Source organism: Macaca mulatta, chromosome 8 (genome assembly GCF_049350105.2).
Source record: "Macaca mulatta isolate MMU2019108-1 chromosome 8, T2T-MMU8v2.0, whole genome shotgun sequence".
NCBI lineage: Eukaryota > Metazoa > Chordata > Mammalia > Primates > Cercopithecidae > Macaca > Macaca mulatta.
Window position 1 is genome coordinate 36,883,106 of NC_133413.1, and position 21,653 is coordinate 36,904,758.

The following is a 21,653-nucleotide window of genomic DNA, read 5'->3' on the forward strand; positions in this document are numbered from 1 at the left end:
TGTGAGCCACAAAATCACCTTTCTGCCTACAAAGGTGGCCCCAGCCTCACAGGCCATGATACTCTGCAAATACCAAGGTCAGAAAAAGGAAAATCATTGCTTCCTGTGCTATCATTAGAGAATTCCCCCTTCTTCTAGGCTTTCCCAGACCTTGCTATTAAAAAAAAAAAGAATGGACTTTCTGCTGATCTTAAAAAGATGCATTTTATAACCATGGATTAACATAGATTTGGACGCCCCTTTGGGTTTGAGAGAGCGTCATTCATTGACAAATCAGGGTATTTGATGTTGGCAAGGATCTGGAAGGATAGGGGAGGACAATCATTGACTCTCCAGCCTTTGCATCCTGCAATTTTGGATCTTGTTAATAGGCTTACTTGATTTTCATTGCTCTCATGTTTTTGAAAGAGAGAAGCAAGTAGGCATGAAAGAGAAAAGTTAACAAGGGAAACAAAATAAAGATCTCAAGACATTATAGGTAATAGAGGAAGATTTATAAGATATTTTTTATAAAGAGAGAGTCAGACTGTCTAAGAATAACAAGAAAGCCATGAATGTTATGGAGGAATCCGGAAAGGCTCTCTTTTAGCTTCTGTGTGGTGCATTCATGTTTATTCTCTGCTCTGACCTTCCGTTCCCTTCTGTCTCTTTTATTTTTCTTTCGTTTTAAAAAGCTAACCTCATAGTTTCTTTCTAACATCTTCACCTCCAGTAGCAACAGCATGACCATCTATCTATTCATTTGTCTTTCATTTAACAAATATGACTGAGTGACTGTTCTGTGCCAGGCAGTATCCTAGGCACAGAGAATACTAATGACAATAAATGCTTACATTGATATCTGCTGTTTGCAATAATCAAAGTATCATAGAAAAGGAGCCAAGAACCTTCCAAAAGAAATGCTGGCCCAGACTTGCTTCACTAAGATAACATCTGCAGTCATCCATTGGCTTCAGAGTCACTACAGATACCATCTTCCTTCCCTTTGCAGAAAAAAAGGGTGGCTAAATAGTTCTCATTGATTAATTTTGTCAATTTCTTTTTTTTAACTTTTAAGTTCAGGGTTGCATATGCAGGAATTTCATTTAGGTAAACTTGTCATTGGGACTTGTTGTATAGATTATTTCATCACACAGGTATTAATCCTAGTACCCATTAGTTATTTTTCCTGATCTTCTGCATCTTCCCAGCCTTCATCCTCCAGTAGACCCCAGTGTGTGTAGTTCCCCTCTATGCGTCCATATGTTCTCATCATTTAGTTCCCACTTATAATTGAGAACAAGCAATATTTGGTTTTCTGTCCAGTGTTAGTTTGCTAAAGATAGTGGCCTCCAACCGCATCCATGTTCTTGCAAAGGACATGATCTCATTTTTGTTTATGGCTATATAGTATTCAATGCTGAAGATGTTAAAAGCAATTGTAACAAAAGTAAACATTGACAAATGGGATCTAATTAAACTAAAGAGCTTCTGCACAGGAAAAAAATATCCACCAAGTAAACAGACAACCCACAGAATGGGAGAAAATTTTTGCAAACTCTGCATCCAACAAAGGTCTAATATTCAGCATCTATAAGGAATTTTGACAATTTCTTATTTCCCTAAATTTTAACCCTGTTGGCAGAAACATTATAATGGGTATCTTTCCTGTATCCAACGTCAAATTATAGATGACCTCTATATTTAAAGGAGAAGACGATATATAGGAAAGAGTTACAATATCAGGCAGGTCAGAATCAAATCAAATAAATCAAACACACACATCAAATAAAATAATGTAACCAAAAATAATTTTTTGCAAAATTTTTACTTTTTAAATGAAACTCATTCTTCTAGTGAACCCCATTAAAGAAGCTTGGGATTAAGATCAGAAGGCTTTACATTATGAGGTTTGACACCAGGAACTGTGTCATGGATGTCTGAGCTTGGACTAAGCTGAAGCTGCAGATGCTAACAAGGAACCCAAAGGAGATGCTAACAAGGGAACTCAGGTGGGATCATCACTTCTCAGAAAGCAGCAGAAACATCCTGGAATGCAGATACCAGGAAAGATGAGAAATATCCCAGAAATGCCAGAGAAAACTATGTGTGGGGCAGAAAACCAGAGGCTATTCTCCCCATGGCTTCCCCTGCACTCAGTTTTCATTCTAAGAAGAGATGTGAAGAGAAATCATCCTGATAGAAAATTTGAATTCCAAGTTACATATTAGGAGCTGTAGTTACTATCATTTGGCAAGATTCTTTTTTTTTTTTTTTCCTCAAAAACAGGATGAGATGACATAAAATATAGAGGAAGTCACTATTTGAGGGGACGTCGTGTTTCAAATGACTCTGTGGTACAGACATGGATATACTTGGGCTATAACTATAACTTTTTTTAGGGAAGAGAAACACAAATATAGTTTTGGTGCCTGTTGATCTATTGGCAGAATGCTAGGGAAAACAGACCAATGAGTGCTGTCAACTTTAGAATGAACCTGACCTTATTTGTTTAAAAGTGCTCTGAACCATGCTTTCTAGGTGAGAACCTGGGCTCATACTGGTAAACACGAGTGTCTTAGTCCATCTATTGCTGTTATAAAAGGATACCACAGACTGGGTAATTTATAATGAACAGGAATTTATTTGCTCACAGTTCTGGAGGCTGGGAAGTCCAAGACTGAGGGGCTGGCATCTTGTAAGGGCCTTCTTGCTGCATCATCTCATGGTGGAAGACAGAAGGGCAAGAGAGCATGAGCGAAGGAGAGGAAGGGGACTGAACTCATCCTTTTATCAGAAACCCACTCCCCCTGATAACGACAATCCATTTATTGAGGACAGAAGCTTAATGACCTAATCCTTTCTCATTAAGCCCTGCATCCCAACTCTGTTGCATTGGGGATTAAGTTTCCAAAACATGAACTTTATAGTACATATTCAAACCTTAGCAATGTATAAAGAAAGCCAAAGTTAAAAGGGCATAAGTATTTTTTTCTAGGATAACTGAGAGAAAAGACTACTTGATTAAACACTTTCATATGTCACATATGCTTTTGTCACCTGAGACCAATTTCAGAAAGCAGAAATAAAAGTAAATAACTAATCAAGTAAATAAATTAGTTATAATGAGTACAACACATTGTTTACACCATGTTTTGAAGCAAAGGCAACTGACATATCACCTAAGAATTGAAAAAGGAAAGAAAAGGCTCATAATACTGTTTGTTTCTCACTAGTTTTACTTATTTTTTTAATGTAATGACATTGGAAACACAGTCTGGCCTAATCAGGAGATCTTTGCTGTTCTCTTATGTTCTTTACTCAGGCATTGCAAGGACAGAATCTGGAGGTTTAACTGGGGGGGCAGGTCTCAGCATGGAATATTTGTGTCTTAGTTGGATGTAAAATCTCCCCTAATTCCCAACATTGTTCAATAATAAATATTTAACAGGAAGCCAAGCAGAGATGGAAAGTATTCAACTCAGAGGACGATGTAGCACACCAGGCCAATAGTTAAGCCAAACTACTACATTTTGCAATTGAATGTAACAGAGTTATATAGGAACTGATGGAAAAATTGAATCACCTTGTAAAGAGCATTGACTCAGAAAAATATTAATCCATCTGCCGGCTTAAATTATTTTCATTTAAACATGTATCAAGTGTATTTTCACTTAAACAGACATTTTTATTTAAACATGTATTAACATTTTATTTAAACATATCTCACATTTACACGTAGGTAAACCTGCAAAACATTAAAGGGGGAAATTTGTAAGTCCAGGTAATGTGGATTAGACAAAGGTGATCTTTAAAACAAGGGCTGTGGCTGTCATACCCTGACACAGGTAAAAGTCTTTGAAATGATTGTCTAGTCTTGTCTACTTTGTAAATCAGATGGAATAAACCCTTCATTAGGCACTAACATGTTATTGGTGAGCCTTCCATTCTTTTTCAAAATATTTTCCAATGCTGATATTAAGATTTCCTCAATCTCACCACCATTGCTCATTCAAAAATTTGAAGAAGGATACAGGATTTCACAGAGATTCCAGAAGCTCTAGTTATTACTAAGAAAAAGAGAAGCTGGGCGCGGGGGCTTACGCCTGTAATCCCAGCACGTTGGGAGGCTGAGGTGGATCACTTGAGGTCAGGAGCTTGAGACCAGCCTGGCCAACATGGTGAAACCCCCTCTCTACTAAAAATACAAAATTAGCCACGTATGGTGGCAGGCACCTGTAATCTCAGCTACTTGGGAGGCTGAGGCAGGAGAATCACTTGAACTCGGGAGGCGGAGGTTGCAGTGAAATGAGATCATGTCACTGTACTTCAACCTGGGCAACAGAGCGAGACTCCATCTCAAAAAAAAAAAAAAAGAGAGAGAGAAAGAGAAACATGCAAAAAATTAATAAATAATTAAAGGAGGACTCTTCAGAAATAGATTGCAAATCAATCTCTTTTAAAAACATTAATGCAGCTTCTGTCTTTAAGGCAGTCCTGTCTTGAATCCCTTAAAGAGCAAGGATAGCCTTTTGTCTGTTTTGTATGTGGGATTTCTGCCCATTGAATTCCCTGAAGCAAGGAAATAATAAATAATACCAATTTTAAACCCACTATGAAGATTTTAAATAATCCAAGCTATTCCTTTCTCTTCTAGCTTTCTTTCTTTCATCCTTTTGCACTTGTTCTCTACACCTTCTCCATAAAAGGAGATTAAGTCTGATCCCTTGGGGCCATTATTTTTTCTGAAGACAAAAGAAAAAGACAGCAGCATCCAGCCTCCTTCCCACCCTGTTTCCTACCTCCTTTCTGTTCATACCCCATGAGGGACCTAATTGTCTAACATGGGTCGGATATGAATTTACTAAAGGAAGATTTATGGGAGGTTGCCTCTTTCCACTTAAAATTCTTCAGCTACACACATCTTCTGGCAGAGTCTTGTGAAATAGAACAGCTTCAATTGATTTAAATTAGAATCTTTCTCTGTTCTTCCTGTAAAAAAGAGAAAAAAAAGTCACTCAATTCAAGTGACATTTTGCTAATAGTGATCATGTCATTCAGTGAACACCTAAACGTTTGTAGGCTACTGAAAGTATTCTTTTTAGTTGTAAACACTGATTCATCGAGTAGTATGTGTACACATTTTATATACATTAAAAGTTTTAATATACTTTGAAGCATCCAAATAATCTAAAATTAACATTTACAGTAATAACAAGAGTTCACATTTATTTAAATAATACTACATGTCAGACACTTCTGAGTTTACCTAACTCTTTTAATACTGTACACTACAATCCTATAAGATGAGTCATCTTATCCCCATTTAACACAGGAAGAAGTTGAGACAGGTTGACTTACTCATGCAAGGATCCATGAACTAGAAGTGGCAAAATCAGCATTTGAACTCTGGCAAGCTGTCTCTGAAATCTGTGTTCTTAATGAAATGAGGAAAGGAACAAATGAAGACATCTTTGAAAGAGAAAAGAAGAAATGTATGCAGCAGGTGGGGCAGTCATTGAAAGATTAAGAGACACACAAATGCCTACTGTTTGATTACTGGAGAAGAGATGGCAGGAGATAAACGTCATCTGGGACACAGGTGTGTCCCTCAAATCTCTTCCAGACCAAGTGGAGCATGATGGTGAGGGAAAGTGCTGGGAATACCAAAATCCAGAGATAAATAAAGAGAAGGAGAAGGGAATAAAGCGGATAGTTTCCCGTGGTGAAACTGAGGAAGTTTAGGAGCTTAGGAAGACAAGAGCCCATTCAGGTCGAGAGTCGATGCATAGACAGCCTAGCAAAGCAGTCCAGGAGTAAATCCAAGGCTAGGGATTTAGAAGATTCTAGAGAGGAAAAAGAATATGATGCCAGGGGATGTTCAAAATGCACCAATAAGTGAGAAAAAGGGTATCTTCCCTAGGGTACCTTAACAGGAGAAGTTGGGGAAAGGTGTTGTTAAGTGGAAGAGCCCATTTCAGCTGTGTTCACAACTGACCACAGTATAGATGCAGCCTTATCTAGTCCCAGAGCACTCACAATAGGAAGCTTCACTATCATCTATTCTCAACAGCAGCCAGAGTCATCTTTGTAAAATGTAAATCTGGACATGTGACATCTCTATTCCAACTTCTGAAGGAACAAAACTCAAACTTTCACCAGAGCCCACACTCCCTTCCACTCTGGTCCTTGTTCACTGTGCTCCAACTGGCCTCCCTGGTGCTCTGCCAGTCTACTAAGTGAACCATCTGCCTCAGGGCCTTCACACCTTCTGTTCCACTTGTCTGGAATTCTATTTCCTGAAATATCAGCAACACTCTCTCTCTCTCTTCTTTATGGTCTTTGTTCCAATGGCCCCTTATTTTGAGGCCTCTTTCACAAGAGGCCTTTCTACCTCTACTGCCTGCTCTATGTTGTTCAGAATCCATATCACCACCTGGAATATTATCTTTTTATATAACTTCAACTTTTATTTTAGATTCGGGGGTGTATGTTCAGGTTTGTTACATGGGTGTATCACTTGATATTGAGATTTGGCATATGACTGATCCTGTCACCACCAGACAGTGAGCATAGTATCCAATAGGTTTTCAACTCTGGACCCTCCTCTCTCCCTCCTCCCTCTGGTAGTTCCCAGTGTCTATTGTTCCCATCTTTATGTGGAAAAATACCCCGTGTTTAGCTCCCACTAATAAGTGAAAACATGCAGTATTTGTTGTTTTTGGTTTCTGCACTAATTTGCTTAGGATAATGGCCTCCAGCTGCATCTATATTGCTGCAAAGGACATGATTTTGTTCTTTTTTATGTCTGCATAGTATGCCATCTGGAATATTATATATATTTATTTATTTTCACTGTCTCGTCCCACTGGAATGCAAGCTTCAGAGTGACAGACACTTCGTGCCTGTCATTGCTGTATGTCACTTAGCATAAAACCAGGTTCACTGTAGACATTCCATAATAGTTACTGAATGAGCAAATGCATTAGGCACTACTGAAACTTTTGAATAATGGGAAATGGGACTAAAAGGTAGAAAAAAACCTTATTGTAATAGTCTTAGAAACCTGACTAACTGCCCTAAGGCTGAACTCAGCCCTTAGCTGTGTTTATTTTTTTACCTGCACAGCAATATTTCACCAATATAAATGAACATTTAAATATTAAGAGTTCATATAAAAATCTAGAAAATTGTTTTCAAAAAAACATAAAGAATCTGGCAGCCAATTGACCTATATGCCCCTGTTTCAGCAATCATCTGAACTTGAGCAGCAGCTGGCACACACCCGCTATGCTCTCCTCAACATCAAGGCCAAGTGTCCGTTATCACTTATGATTGTTATTACACTGTTGTGTAGCTTAAGGCAGTAGAACAACATTTCTCTGTAGTCATATCCCTATCAATGGCAGGAAATGCTAAGAGAGCAACTTGATTCAAGAAAAATGGGAGTGAGTAAATTTCTTTGTAGAAGTGAAGACATTTCTCTATGTTTAAAAATGCCAATATTGAGCCTCCTGTTTTATATATAAGACCTGTCTGGCCCCTATAATCACTTGTGTATGCTCTACACAAACTGAGCAAGACAAGAGAAAATGATAAGCCAGGTTGGCAGGCTTCTTGTTGACTGGACTTCAATGGTCTTAGGGTAAGAAACATTGACAGAATTCCTATTTCTTCTTCTTTGCTTTTGCATTCACTTCTTACTTGTTATTTTTTTTCCATTCATTTTCTAGAAAAGTCTCCTTGAAAAGAACTCTGCATCTCAGTTAAACAGCAGGAAATCAATGACTTAGTATTAAACACTATGTACCCTGAACATTGCTAAGTATTTTATATATATTAGTTTATCACTCTTCCTAACACACTTAAAACAATAATAATTATTATGGTTCCATTTAATAGATAGGAAAACTGAGGTACAGATAGAAAACAAAAAGCTTATAAAAACCATCAGAGTTACAAAATGGCAGAGGCAGAATTGAAAGCCAGGCCTCTCTGGCTCTAAAATCTGTTCTCATTACCATCTCACTGAAGTGCCTTCACTGCAACACTACAGCAGAGTCTCACCACCTCTATATTATTGACATTTGGACAGGAGGTGGGGAGGTGGATGAGTGGAGTAGAGACATCCTATGCATTATAGGATATTTAGCAGCTTCCCTGGCCTCTATCCACTACATGCCAGTACTACTCTACCCCCACTCATTTTCGACAACTAAAAATTTCTCCAAATATAACTAAATGTTCCATCAGGGGCAAAGTGGCCCTTAGTTGAGAACCACTGAACTAAGAGGAAATGAAGGCTTGTTTGTTCCTTCTTGGCCAACCGACATAGAAGACTCAGAGGACCAAAAGAAAAACAGCATTTTGAACTTAAATTTTTTTGTATATAAAGTTTTTTTAAAGATATAAATCTAGGTACAGTACAAAAATGAGTTATATAGACAAAGAATGAACCTTGAGAAAAGGAGAATGAGATGGGAAGTAGTGATTGTCAGTCCATTCTCATCATGAATTTCCTCCTCACCAGCAATCATGATGTAATTTAAAGCAAAGGCACTCACAGTACTGATCTTGGTTGATTTCAGTGTGAAGTATAGGCAAAGATGACTTGGAAAGTTAAGAGAAGCAAAAAGCTAGAAATACTAAGGTAGCCTAACAACGTACTAGGCATCTAATTGGTTTTTTAAAACATATGTACTAATTTTAAAACTGGTTGGTTTTATTTTTTGATAGAATTAAAGCAGACATTTAAAATTTTTAACTATATTGGTGGGGAGTGATGGCTCATGACTGTAATCCCAGCACTTTGGGAGGCTGGGGTGGGAGGATTGCTTGAGCCTAGGATTTTGAGAACACATTAGGCAACATAGTGAGACCTCGTCTCTATTTTTTTAAAAATCCGAATTGTTTGTAACAGAAAGAAAGGATCAATGCTTGAGGTGATAGATACCCCCTTTGCAATGATGTGATTATTGTGCATTGAAAGCCTGTATCAAAATATCTCAAGTGTCCCATAAATATATACACATATTGTATACCTGCAAAAATTTAAAATTAAAACAAAGTAAAATAAAATGTTCACTGTACAAAATAAACATGCTTTTCTGACATTAAAACACTCATAAACAAAACATTACAACAGTGAAACGACGATCTATGCTGCCCAGCTGCACTTTGGTACTGTTCTCTACTCTCACTAAGAGTGAGTGCACCGTGTTTTGGAAAGGTTAGGTTCAGTGATATCTCATGGCACTAAGTTGTTATTTTTGTTTGTGCCATGATGGCTTCTGGATTTAATATTAGTTAGAAGATTTAGATTCAATAGTATATTTATATTTCAAAAAAATAAATGTTGGTTGAAATACCTAAAGGACATTTCTAGCTATAAAATAAGAATAAAATAGTAGAAAAGAGTGAGATATAGCTAATGCTTCCTTTCTGAATGTGTCTTTGAGTATGCCCTCCCTTTACTGAGGAAAGAATAATGGTACGTGTGTGGTTTAGCAAAATAATCTTTTTTTGAGAACTGTTTGACAGGTAGCCTGTGTGCACAACAGTCCTAATGAGAGGGCACAGCGACTTAGAGAAGACCTTTGCTTACAAGTAGTAGGGGCATCTCAAACTGGCTTCACCATAAAGGAAATTTATGAGAAACATTCTCAGGTGTCAAGCAAAATCCAAGGCTGTTATTAATAACTGGGACTCAGGAAGACAGGAGCAGAGCAGCCTGAGGATCTTGACAGCAGGACTTCAACACCTCCCCTAGAGTTGTACTGTACACACAGTCCAGCCCTCTGTTCCCAGCTCTGAGAATCTTGTTGGCCCTTCCTAAGTCAGGTTCTAATACTTGGTGAAATCAGTTGTGTCCAAGACGTCCAAATCCCTTGGTGGAAAAACAGCTATGGAGGCTTATACAGTGCTGGGAGAGAGGGTAGTTCTCAGTGGTTAAAGTTTAAGAGACAGTCTAATAGATATCTGGAAATATGATTTTGAGACAGGGGAAAACATAAATGCAATGTGGGAAGAAATAGGAATTCAAAAATTGCAAGAGTACAACATAGTGTTAAAGATTATGGTCTCAAGAAGTTTTCCTGGTTTCAAATTCTAGCTCTCCATGCATGATATGTGTGACCTTAAGCAAGTCACTTAATCTCTCTGTGCTCAGTTTCTCCACCTGAAAAAGGAAGCCAATAACAATACCTCACTTGTATAGTTGTTATGAGGATTAAATAAGTGAATATATTTAAAGTATTTAGATAGCATCTGGCTCATAGCGACTGCTAGATAAGTGTTTGCTAGTATCAAAATGTTGAAAATGTGACCAAGATGTCACTGGCTGCCTGAGGGGAGCCTTAACTCTTGACAGTTGCCCAGTTGTAGGGCAAGGGTCATACTAAGTTCAAATTTCGGATGTCCCTCCCAAGATTCCAAATTCTGCAATGTATTAGCGAGATAAATAAACAGATGGTAGGTAGATGATAGATAGATAGAAGATGACAGACGATAGATAGATAGATGATAGATAGATAGATAGATAGATAGATAGATAGATAGATAAGAGAGATAGGTACATAAATAGATACATACATACATAGATGTTAAGCTTCCATAGGAAGGCAAAGAAAGGTTTAATATACAAAGGACTATATACATACGTATATAAAGGATTACATTTATATCAATAAAATGTAATAAAATCCTTACTAGGCACCTTTGATATTTCCTCAAACTCCTCTATTGCTGTGGGTTTCTCCTATTTCCCCATGTAGGCTTTGAAGACCCTTCTAATGTCTCTAGCAATTCAACCTAAGTGTGCACTTTACTGAGGGGGTTTAAAAAAAGCTCAATATTGCAGTGAGCCGAGATCACACCACTGCACTTGAACCTAGGTTACAGAGCAAGACTCTGTCTCAAAAAGAAAAAAAAAATAGCTCAGCATTGAGGCAAACTGACAGACCACTCCACGGGGCTAAGTCTCCATAGACAAATCAAACAGGCCTAGTCCTGTGCGGGTGCAGAAAGAGGAAAAGGAACAGGAAATGGGAAGAGGAGGGATTTTGTTGCTTAGAAAATCTAGACTTTTTTCCATATTATTTCATTTTATAGATATGTAAAGCCTAGAGTGGAGAAACCTGGTGGGGATGTTTGGAGGACGACTGGGCTTAGAGTGAGGGTGGAAGAGAGGCAACAAGGGATGTGATTGAGCCCTCAAACTTGACTTTTCTGTTCTACTCAGTTCTTCGCAGCAGTCAAGCAGTTTTCTAAAGTTATTTGATCCCTTTCAACTCCAATCTTTTCATCTGTAAAATGAGGATAAAAATAACATATATTTTGTAGCTTTATTTTGAGCATTAAATAATGTAAAACATGTGCAGTGCTTAGAACAATGCTTGTACATCACAAGAACAAACTATTATTTATAATGATGATGATTCATTATGATTATGGTTATGATTATGTTAGCTGGAAATAAAGTGTGTTTTCATAAGGCGGAAGATGCTGAGGTCAAGTGGTAGGGCTGGAGGGTGGGGAATCTGGTAGAAAAGCCTGTTGAAATTCTAAACTGGCTCACCAAATGAACATTTTTATTCCAAATTTACAGTTACGAAATTGTATACCTGTACACAGGTTTTTCTTAGGATTACAACAAGATCTAATAAAGTAATTTTTCAGCTTAAGGGATGAGTAGATGAAAGAGAATTAAAAGGAATAGGTCATAATCCAATAAAATGTGGTTTGAAGAATAGTCCCATTCCTGTACCCATTCATGCCCAGTGGCCTCAGGCTGCTGGGACTCCAGACCTCAAACTCTGCTCACAAAAGCATCTGTGGACCCAGTGCAAGGTGAGTCATTGGTTTGAAACATATGATGCATCCCAAGTACAGCTATCAGTCTTGCATTCATCACCATCATGACCCACTGCCTAGTTCGGTGCATAACGCATGTTGAGAGGCTTGGGAGTATTTATTTCCTAAAATATTAGATACTAGAGTCAGTATTTAATCCTCTTAACCTTTTGAAGGATGTATTATTATCCACATGTACTGACAATAGAACCAAAGTTCAGAGAGAGATGTACTTTTCCAAGATCACACAACTGAGAATAAAAACAAGGTTTAAGCTCTGACCTTTCTTTCATCTTAATATTTTGCAACATTTGTTTAGAAGAAAACAAACAAAAGAAAAACCCTCCTACTGCTTCTCATTGCAGTAAGAAGTGATTAGATTGACATTTCAATTCCTACAAAGATCTCATACCCTCCACCTTTCAAACTTCTTTTCCTACTTGTTTCTTATGCTTATTGTGTCTCTGACCAAGTCAGATACTCTTGCTGATTAACTGAAATTGCTACACATTTTACTCTTGCTCTTGGTTCCACTGACTAGAATATCTTCTCCACCACCACACATCTCCTCTATTAAGCCTTTTCTGACCTCCAAACTAGGAGGGAATGTGTTCCCTTCTTAATCACTATAGCACATTCTTTGTGCCTATATTAAAGCATTTTTAATTTGTTACTTAAAAATTAACAATTGATGTGACTGCTGTATTATCCTTGAAAACTTAAGAGGAGGCAATCACACCTTAGACATCTCTATGATGGCTAATATAAATAGTTTCTGCAGCTTCTAATTGTCTTGAATGTAGGTATGCTAAGGAACTATTAACTGAGAGAATGAGCATGGGAGACCATTTCGGAGGTGGTCAGGTAGAAGAGTGAAATCTGCTTTCAAGTACTCAGCCAGTTATGGCATCACTTGGGTTCTAACACTTTTAAAGGGTCTGGTAATGTCCTTCAGGTACGGTATGTGATTTGAGCCAGTACGTAGGTGGGATATTCTTGCTTCTGGTCTAGGAACCCAAGACCAGAAGCAAGAATGGCTTGTTTCACTAACCTAATATACCGCTAGACATTTTTGGCTTTTCATCATCAAAACTTTGGGTTCTGCTTTTCTAAAACAGCAAAGGTGTTACAATAAGGGTTTCATTGACCTGAAAGTTGAGACTGACATCCGACCACTATGCGCTCCTCGTGTAGTGACCCACCAGCCAAAGGAGTTTATGTATTGGCTGGGAAACTAATCTTGAGTATCAGGGGAAACAGGGCTACTATCACACAATGAGGCATAAAGGAGTATGGTTGGGACCCAGAGGATTTTCCAAGGAATCTCTTAGTGCCCCCATATCTCGAGTAAATGTTAGTGAGCAACTATAATAACACAACACAAGCAAAAACATTGAAAGCACAGACTCACCAGAACTAGACCCATAATCATCTGGGGTCCTGACTGAGAACAAAGGGAAAATGAAATGAACAGTGGACAAAGAAAGTTACCAATTGCACTCACAGCCTCATAACCAGTTGCAAAAAATGAGAACTAGAATGATTATGCACATTTTTAATTCCTTTAAAGTGTATAATTTATACATATGCAATATTTTTTTCCATTCTCCAACTCACTTTCTATCTGATGTAAGTTGTGTTAATAGCAGTTAACTGCATAACTCAGTATTTAAATTGAAGGATAACAAGAGGGTTGTGACCTCACTAGAAGAGTGAAAAATATCACACACTGGGGATAAAGCAGCATGAACAACTTAGTGTCTCCACTTTGTAGGAAGGTGAGGATGGTTTTGGTTTTAGTTAGAAGGCTGCATCTTGTATCATATTGTTCTGGTCTGTATCAGAAGCTAAATAATATGGGTTAAAAGGGTGGTGTAGATGCTAAGTTGACAATAGAGTGGGCTGTAATAGATTGTCAGAACCCAGTCTTTCACTAGATTTTCCATACAATGGCCATGTGAATATATTTCACAAACCTGCAACTACAGGGAACTTACATGAGCAAGAGCCTCTGTTTTGTGCTCTGAAATCCGTTGCCAGATTTGCACTGAGACCATACTTCCCATGAGCTGCTTCCAGCCAATTAAGGAGTGTGGTGGGAATATAAAGCAGACATCCTTCTGGGAGAGCTGGGGTTCTTCCAAAGACTAAATCTGACTTGAAGACTTTCTGACACCTTGGCAAGCCATTAGATTGCAAGGTTATCTTTTCCATCTAGCCTTCTCTCCTTCCTTTAACTTTGATCAGAAGAGCATCATGGTCTGATGGCTCTCTCAGCCTTCCCTAGAACCCTCTCTATTTTCTCTTATAGTCATTTCCCCTAATAAAAGCTATTTTTAACTCCAGCATGGAGTCTACTTCTTAGAGGACCCGGACTAATACATCCCCATTCTAAGGTCTCCTCTGTAATGCAGTGCAGAAGCTAGGAGCTACATTTTCAAGATACTCCTTTCCTGTATGGTTCTGGGTTAAAGTTTATTACAAAATTACTTGCATGGTCTCCAGAAGGCAGCATGAAGGAGAGGGCATTATATTTTCAGGCCATTGTGAGCAAAGATAGTGGCTTCATGGACATCTATGAGCTTTTTCTTTATCACAGTAAATTGGGGAAATAATGGGATCCTTCCCAAAGACTTAAAATTTGCAGTGGTTTACCTGAATACTTTTGAAAAACAACCAATTTAGTATTTCAAAGATTGGAGAGGATATGTACAAACACTTATCATATCGCTACTTTACAAGAAAACAACTTCTTAACTGACCAAGAGCCCCGATTATACAAGGTAAAGGGGAAAATTATTTTTAAAAAGTAGGTTCATATACTTAAAAAACTCATCTCTGTGTTATTTAGAATAAAATATTTATGTTCATAAAATCAAATAAAGTTTAAAAATAAAGGGATAAAATTTGTAATCTGAATTAACCTTATTGTAGAATTTCAGCTAACATTATATATAGACAAGTTCTGATAAAACAATTTTACCTAGATGTATTTGTCTAGGGGCAGAAGTACAGGATCACTAGGCCCTCCAAATTACCCTCCATGTGTACACCTGCCTCTTTTTAATGACTTACCATAAAAGCACACAGGACCGTGCTTTAAGACAAGATTCTTTGTTTTCTACTTTGAGATAAATCATCTTATTCCATATCAAAGAAAAATACAATACTATTCCATTACTAATTTCAGAAAAAGGCAGTATCTGAGAAAATAACAATACTTCTCGCTAGGCTGAAAATCTAAACAAGCCAAAAGTCACCCTTGGAAACCTTCATTGCTGGTAAATGGATTGTATTTATGTTTCATGCTTCATCTTTTCCTCCTCAACTGAAACATTAAGAAATTTCTCCAAACAACCTGGCCTATTTGTCTAACAGCACCCCAATGATTATATATCATTCTTTGGATCTTGACCTCAGAAAAATATTTTCTTACTTTTTTTTTAAACTTTTCCCTTCAAGGTTGGCAAGCAACACAAAGAGAGGTTTAAAATAACAGGCACGTTGAGTCATATCATAGACAGTCCTGGGCATCTACTACTTTTAAAGAATAAAGTCAGAACTCAGAAGCCAAGGAAATTAGAAAATGCCATGTTCTCACCCTCCAGTGCAGTAAACCAAAAGCATTATCCTTTCCCTGGGGGTGTTGCAGAGATTAGTGCCACCACCAAAAGCTGCAAGGTGCAAGAGTATGTGACTTCAGGCTCATTTAACTCACCTGCTTGCCTGGTACAGGATCCATTCTGCTTAGAGAGTGAAGGTAGATTGTCGTCAATTTCGTCAGGTTGTGGGGCCTATTGTGGCTATAGTTCTACAAGTGGGACCTACTGGCACAAATCAAGACAGCTCCTATTACTTGATACACAGATATTGGTTGACACACACTTTGTTTTCAGTCCACATCAACAAACATAATCCAAGGCAATTTGTTTTCAGGAAGCAGAGATAGCAATTTACTTTTACTTTGTAAGCTCAGAGATTTGTGAGCTCCCCAGTTCACTGTCTGGAAAATATTAAAAACTGGATATTGGGATGGGCATGGTGGCCCTCACTTGTAATCCCAACACTTTGGGAGGCCAAGGCAGAAGGATCACTTGAGGCCAGGAAGTTTAAAAAGTAAAGGGATAAATAAAGTTTAAAAATAAAGAGATAAAATGTGTAATATGAGTTGACCTTGTTACAGACTTTCAGAGGACATCACATGTAGACAAGTTCTGATGAAACAATTTTACCCAGATTTATTTATCTAGAGGCAGCAGCACAGGATCATCATCATGATGAAAGACCATGTTACCCAGACCAACCTGGGTAACATAGCAAGACCCCATCTGTAGAAAAAATAGTTTTAAAATTAACTGGGCATGGTGGCACATACCTATAGTCCCAGCTACTTGGGAGGCTGAGGTGGGAGGGTTACTTGGAGTTCTAGGCTACAGTAAGCTATGATCACACCACTACACTATAGCCTGGGTGACAGACTGAGACCCCATCTCAAAACAAAACAAAAACAAAAACAAACAAACCAAAAACTGGATACCTCATAGGAGACCACATTAGTTCATTACATTAAGAACAATTAACAATTCATCCCGGTTATTTATTATTGTTGTCTTATATGCCTATAACACACATTCATGCCAGAAGGTGAGACAGGAACCCCCAAAAGCCCAGACCTGCTGCGTTGCTGAACTTCTAGTGGCCCAATGACAGGAGGGCCCCTTCTACAGTGGAAATCAAGTCTCTGCAGCTGTACCATCCATCTAACACGCAGAGGGATGCAATACAAAGCTGAGAAAATTTGATAAATCAGGAATTCACCAAAATCCAGCAGATGCATTTGGATGCCTGTTAACTTATTCTAATCAATAGGAAACTGAAGCATTCCAACAAAGTCAGGACCACCAAAGCCCCAGTTGTTGTGAAAATTATGTTGTGGTTCATCCCATCTAATAAAGAACTCTATCCAAAGAAAGTGGTGACAGAGATCAAAGGGACCATGAAATTAGTGACAGAAAATAAAACTTTGATATTTAATTTAGACTTTAAGAACGGCTACAAATGTGGGACTGTTACATCTGTATTTTATTTTAATCAATTGTTTTTTTTAATGATGCCCCCTTTTCCCATTTTTATGTAATACAGAGCATATTAATGAAGGCTCATATTTTGGTCTTTGTGTCTAAATATACCTGAAATTACACCACTTGGTGATGATGTGTTAACAGATATACAGGCACATTGGAAATGTAAAGAGTTTATTTGAACAGACAGCCATTCATGAATCACGCAGCTACAGATGACAGGCATTTCAGGACTCCATCAAAAAGGGCATAAGGGGAAAGCTTTGTAGGGTGAATACAGATGCAAGGCAAAGGCACTATTGGATGGATTAATGTGGAACAGTAGTCTTATATAAATCATTCCAGTGGAAAGATCTTGGTTGGAGGTTAGTTGGCAGTTTCTGGTTAAGTTTAAGTTTATTTTACAGTTTACCATGTGTTGGGTTTCAGTTTCTTTACATAGGAACCCAGGGAACCGAAGCACCCTCAGTCTAATAGTTTCCCAATTCATTATTTTAATATATGATCGCTGATAGGACATAGTCCCTTCTGTAAGGGAACTAAGCCATATAATCTCAATATAATCTCAATTTGCCACCCCATCCCTGCCAATTTCATTCTTCATCCTTTCTACCCTACTGGAAAGTAGGCTAAACTCTACGGGCTGCCTGAGGCCTCTTGCCTCTGATTAGGTTCGGCCAATCACAGGAAACCACAGGATATCCTAGGACAGATTTATGCCTCTGGATCTTTTCCTGTCTGGCCAGTGATTGGCAGAAGCTGCATTTCTCAGCCCAGGGCCCACATTTCCTCCCCCCAGCATCCCTATTCTGCAGCCATAACTCTCCCCCAGTTTTGATAAGCACTCCCATTACATCCTCCTTCAGGTTGAGAGAGAACTATTTCATCAATGCCTGAGGGTTTCCATTAACCCTGCCAACATCTTTGCAAACAGGTCCTTTCTTAAATTATCTTCAATTATACCTTTTGAATGTGCCATTTATTTCCTGCTGTGATTTTGACTGGGACAAATTTCATCCTTTATCCATCCTGGAATTCTGTATTTCTTTTTAGTTCTTGCTTTCTCTTATGTCTAGGGTTTGCTTAGGCTTTTTCTTTTGCCTGGAAGATTCCCCTCCAAAGCATACCATTAAGTACGCTGTATTATGTGTCTTCCCTAAACTTAAGTTCTACATGCACAGTGAGTATATTTATCTTACCTGTCCTCATGTCCCCAACACCTCTCACATAGTTTGGCATAAAATAGGCACTCAATCAATAGCTGGAATAAATGATGCTATGCTCCCAACTGCTCCATCCAGAAAATGTTACCTTACAACATTTTTTTTTTTCATAAAAGGGTTTTGCACAGGGAAAGTGTTTACAGTTTATTTACATAATCTGTCCTGGTTTCATTTAGCATATTCTCAATTCAACTGAATGTCATCCTATTTGTTCCTGAGGTGAATGCTTCTCTGCTTCCAAGACTACTTGAAGTTTTCAGGACAAAAGGGAGATTGTGATGATGGATGGCGGACAGCTCAGAATCTGAAGAGTCTGGGTTCCCAAATGAGAGATTTCAAACATCACAGATTGACTTCTGGTCTCAACTCCTACATGTAAAGTGTTTGGGAGTTCATGCCTATTTTTATAACTATTAAAAACTGAATAGTTCTATAACTACTAAAAATGATCAAGCCCATTTTTTTAACTATTAAAAACTATAACTATTAAAATCTGAAAAAACTAAAAAGCAATGACTTTTCTTGGACCCATTAGAGAGCTGAGTTTGATGGAAACAGTTATAGCCCCAAATCTGGAGAAACAGTCACATTAAGGTATTCACAGCGGAGATATGCTTACCTAGAGAAGAGGTTGCTGGAGCCCATTACTGACAGGAACAATTAAAGTAAGAAATTCCTGAGGGCTGCAGTTTTAAGGGATCCCTTAGACTTTTGTGTTTTACCACATGGTGCAGATTTAAGAAAGATTATCTTGCCATGTGAAGGCAAAGTAATCGTTTTGAAATTCTGTACACCCAAGAGTGTTCTCCATAACTATTCTCCAGAGAAAAAGGCTTTCCTAAGCCCCTATTTGATGTGAGGAAAGGTACTGTTTTCACTGTAGGTGCTCCAGTTTTCCCATATCATCTAAGGGGAAAATGAAGCTATGACAAAGGAGAAATATTTGTGAAGGTCACAGCCTGGAAACCCAGGCCCTTTGAAAGACTGAAATTAAATCATAAGGTTATAGAACTCTTTCTCCCCCTTTCTTGCCACCACACCTATTCATGGTAAAATACTCTCAGCAACCTGGAATAGAGGGGAACTTTCTCAACTCGATAAAGAACATCCATCAAAAAACCAAACAGCTGCATCATACTTAATGGTAAGGCACTGGTTATCTCCCCAACTAAAATCAGTAGCAAGAGAATGATGTCCTCTCTTATCACTCCTATTCAACCTAGTACTAGAAGAATTAGTTACTTTCATCAAACAAGAAAAGATACATAGATTGACAAGGAATAAATAAAACTGTCATTGTTCCCAAGTGACAGGATTGTCTACTTTGAAAATTTCTAAAAATTGACAGGAATACTCCTGGAACTAATAAGTAAGTAAAGCAAGGTTGCAGGATATAATGTTAATATATTGAAGTCAATTGCTTTACTATGTATCACCAATAAACAATTAGAATTTGAAATGAAAGAAAAATACCATTTATAAAGCACTCAAAAATTAAATACATAAGTACACATCTAACAAAATGTGGAGATTTTGCATGTAAAAATATCCACAACTCTGATTATTTTATAAATCAGAGAGTATTTGAATAAATGGAGAGATAGTTTGTGTTCATGCATTGGAAGATTCAACGTTATTAGGACACCAGTTCTTCCCAACTTTATCTACAGATTTAACAAAATTCTAATCAAAATTCCTGGGTGATATTTTGTAGATATTGACATAAACTGATTTTAAAGGTTATACAGAAAGACAAAATATCTAGAACAGCCAATTCAATACTAATAAAGAAAAACAAATTTGGAAAACTCACACTATCCTGATTTCAATGCCTACTATAAAGTCATAGTAATCATCACAGCATGGTATTATTGAAAGAACAGACAAGTAGATCAATGGAACAGAATACAGACTCACACAAATGTAGTCAAGTAAAGTTGGATGACGTAGCAAAAGAAATGCAGTGGAGAAAGGACAGTCTTTTCAACAAACAGTGCTAGAACTATAGAATGCCCGTATGCCAAAGGGGAAAAAAAGTCACAAAAATTAGCTCAAAGTGAATCACAGACATTAATAAAATGTAAAATGCAGTACTGTGTAACCTGTAGAAGAAAATACAGGAAAAATATATAGATGGCCATGGGGTTGTTGATGAATTTTTAGACACAACACCAAAAGCAAAATCCAAGCAAAGAGTAAGTTGGACTTTATTAAAAGTTAGACTTTCTGCAGTGTAAAAAGACACTGCTAAAAGAACATAGGCACAGCCACAGCCTGGGAGAAAATGATTACAAAATATATATCTGACAAAGGACTTGTTTTCAAAATATACAAAAAACTCTTAAAACTCAACAACAAGAAAACAAACAACCCAATTTAAAAATGGGCAAAAGTCCTGAGCAGACACATTACCAAAGAAGATACACAGATGGCAACTAAACATTTGAAAAGATGCTCATCTTCATTTTTTTGTTAGAGAATTTCAAATTAAAGCAACAATGAGGTTCCACTAACACCTATTAGAATGACAACAACAACAAAAAGCAGAAAGTAATATGAACAATACCCATTGCTGAGAAGGGTGTGGAGTAATAGTAACTGCCATCACATTCATTACTGGTGTAAGGTAAAATTATACAGTCACATTGGAAGATAATTTGAAATCTTTTAAAAAGTAAACATAATCTTTCTATAAGATCTAGCAATCATGCTCCAAAATATTTGCCCAACTGATATAAACACTTATGCCCACACTAAAACCTGCATTCAAATGTGTATAACAGCTTTATTCATAATCTCCAAACACGGGAAGCAACCAAAATGTGCTCCAATATATGAATAGATAAGCAAGATGTAACACATTAAAAAAATGAATATAATTCGGCATTAAGAGGAAACAAGCTATCAAACCATAAGAAGACATGGATGCATCTTAAGTGCATATTGTTAAGTGAATGAAGCCATTCTGAAAAGGCTATATGTTGTATGATTCCAATGAGACGAGATTCAGAAAAGAGCAAACCAATAAAAAGAAACAAAATAATAATAATAATAAAAAGACCAGTGGTTCCAGACATTTGGTGAAAGAAGACAGAAGGTTGAGTATGGGAAGCAAAGAGATTCTTTAGAGTAGTGGAACTACCCTGTATGATACTGTAATAGCTAATACATGACACTATGAATTTGGCAAAACTTACAGAACTGTACAGCACTTAATGTATGCAAATTAAATAAGCATCACTGAGGAGGACGGGAGAGGCCCAGGATGGAATACAGAATGTGACCCAAAAAACCAACTAACTGTATTACAAATGTATGAAACAACCTCGCTCTACAGGATGGGAAGAAACTGCTGACCTAAATAACTTGGAAATTAGTGAAATCTGTAAAACTAAAGGCAAAATTACCTATATACAAGAATTGCATTCTAGTTGATCAAATTGTCTCATATAAATACTGATTAATAATTCTATTTTTTTTTTTTTTTTTGAAACGGAGTCTTACTCTGTCACCCAGGCTG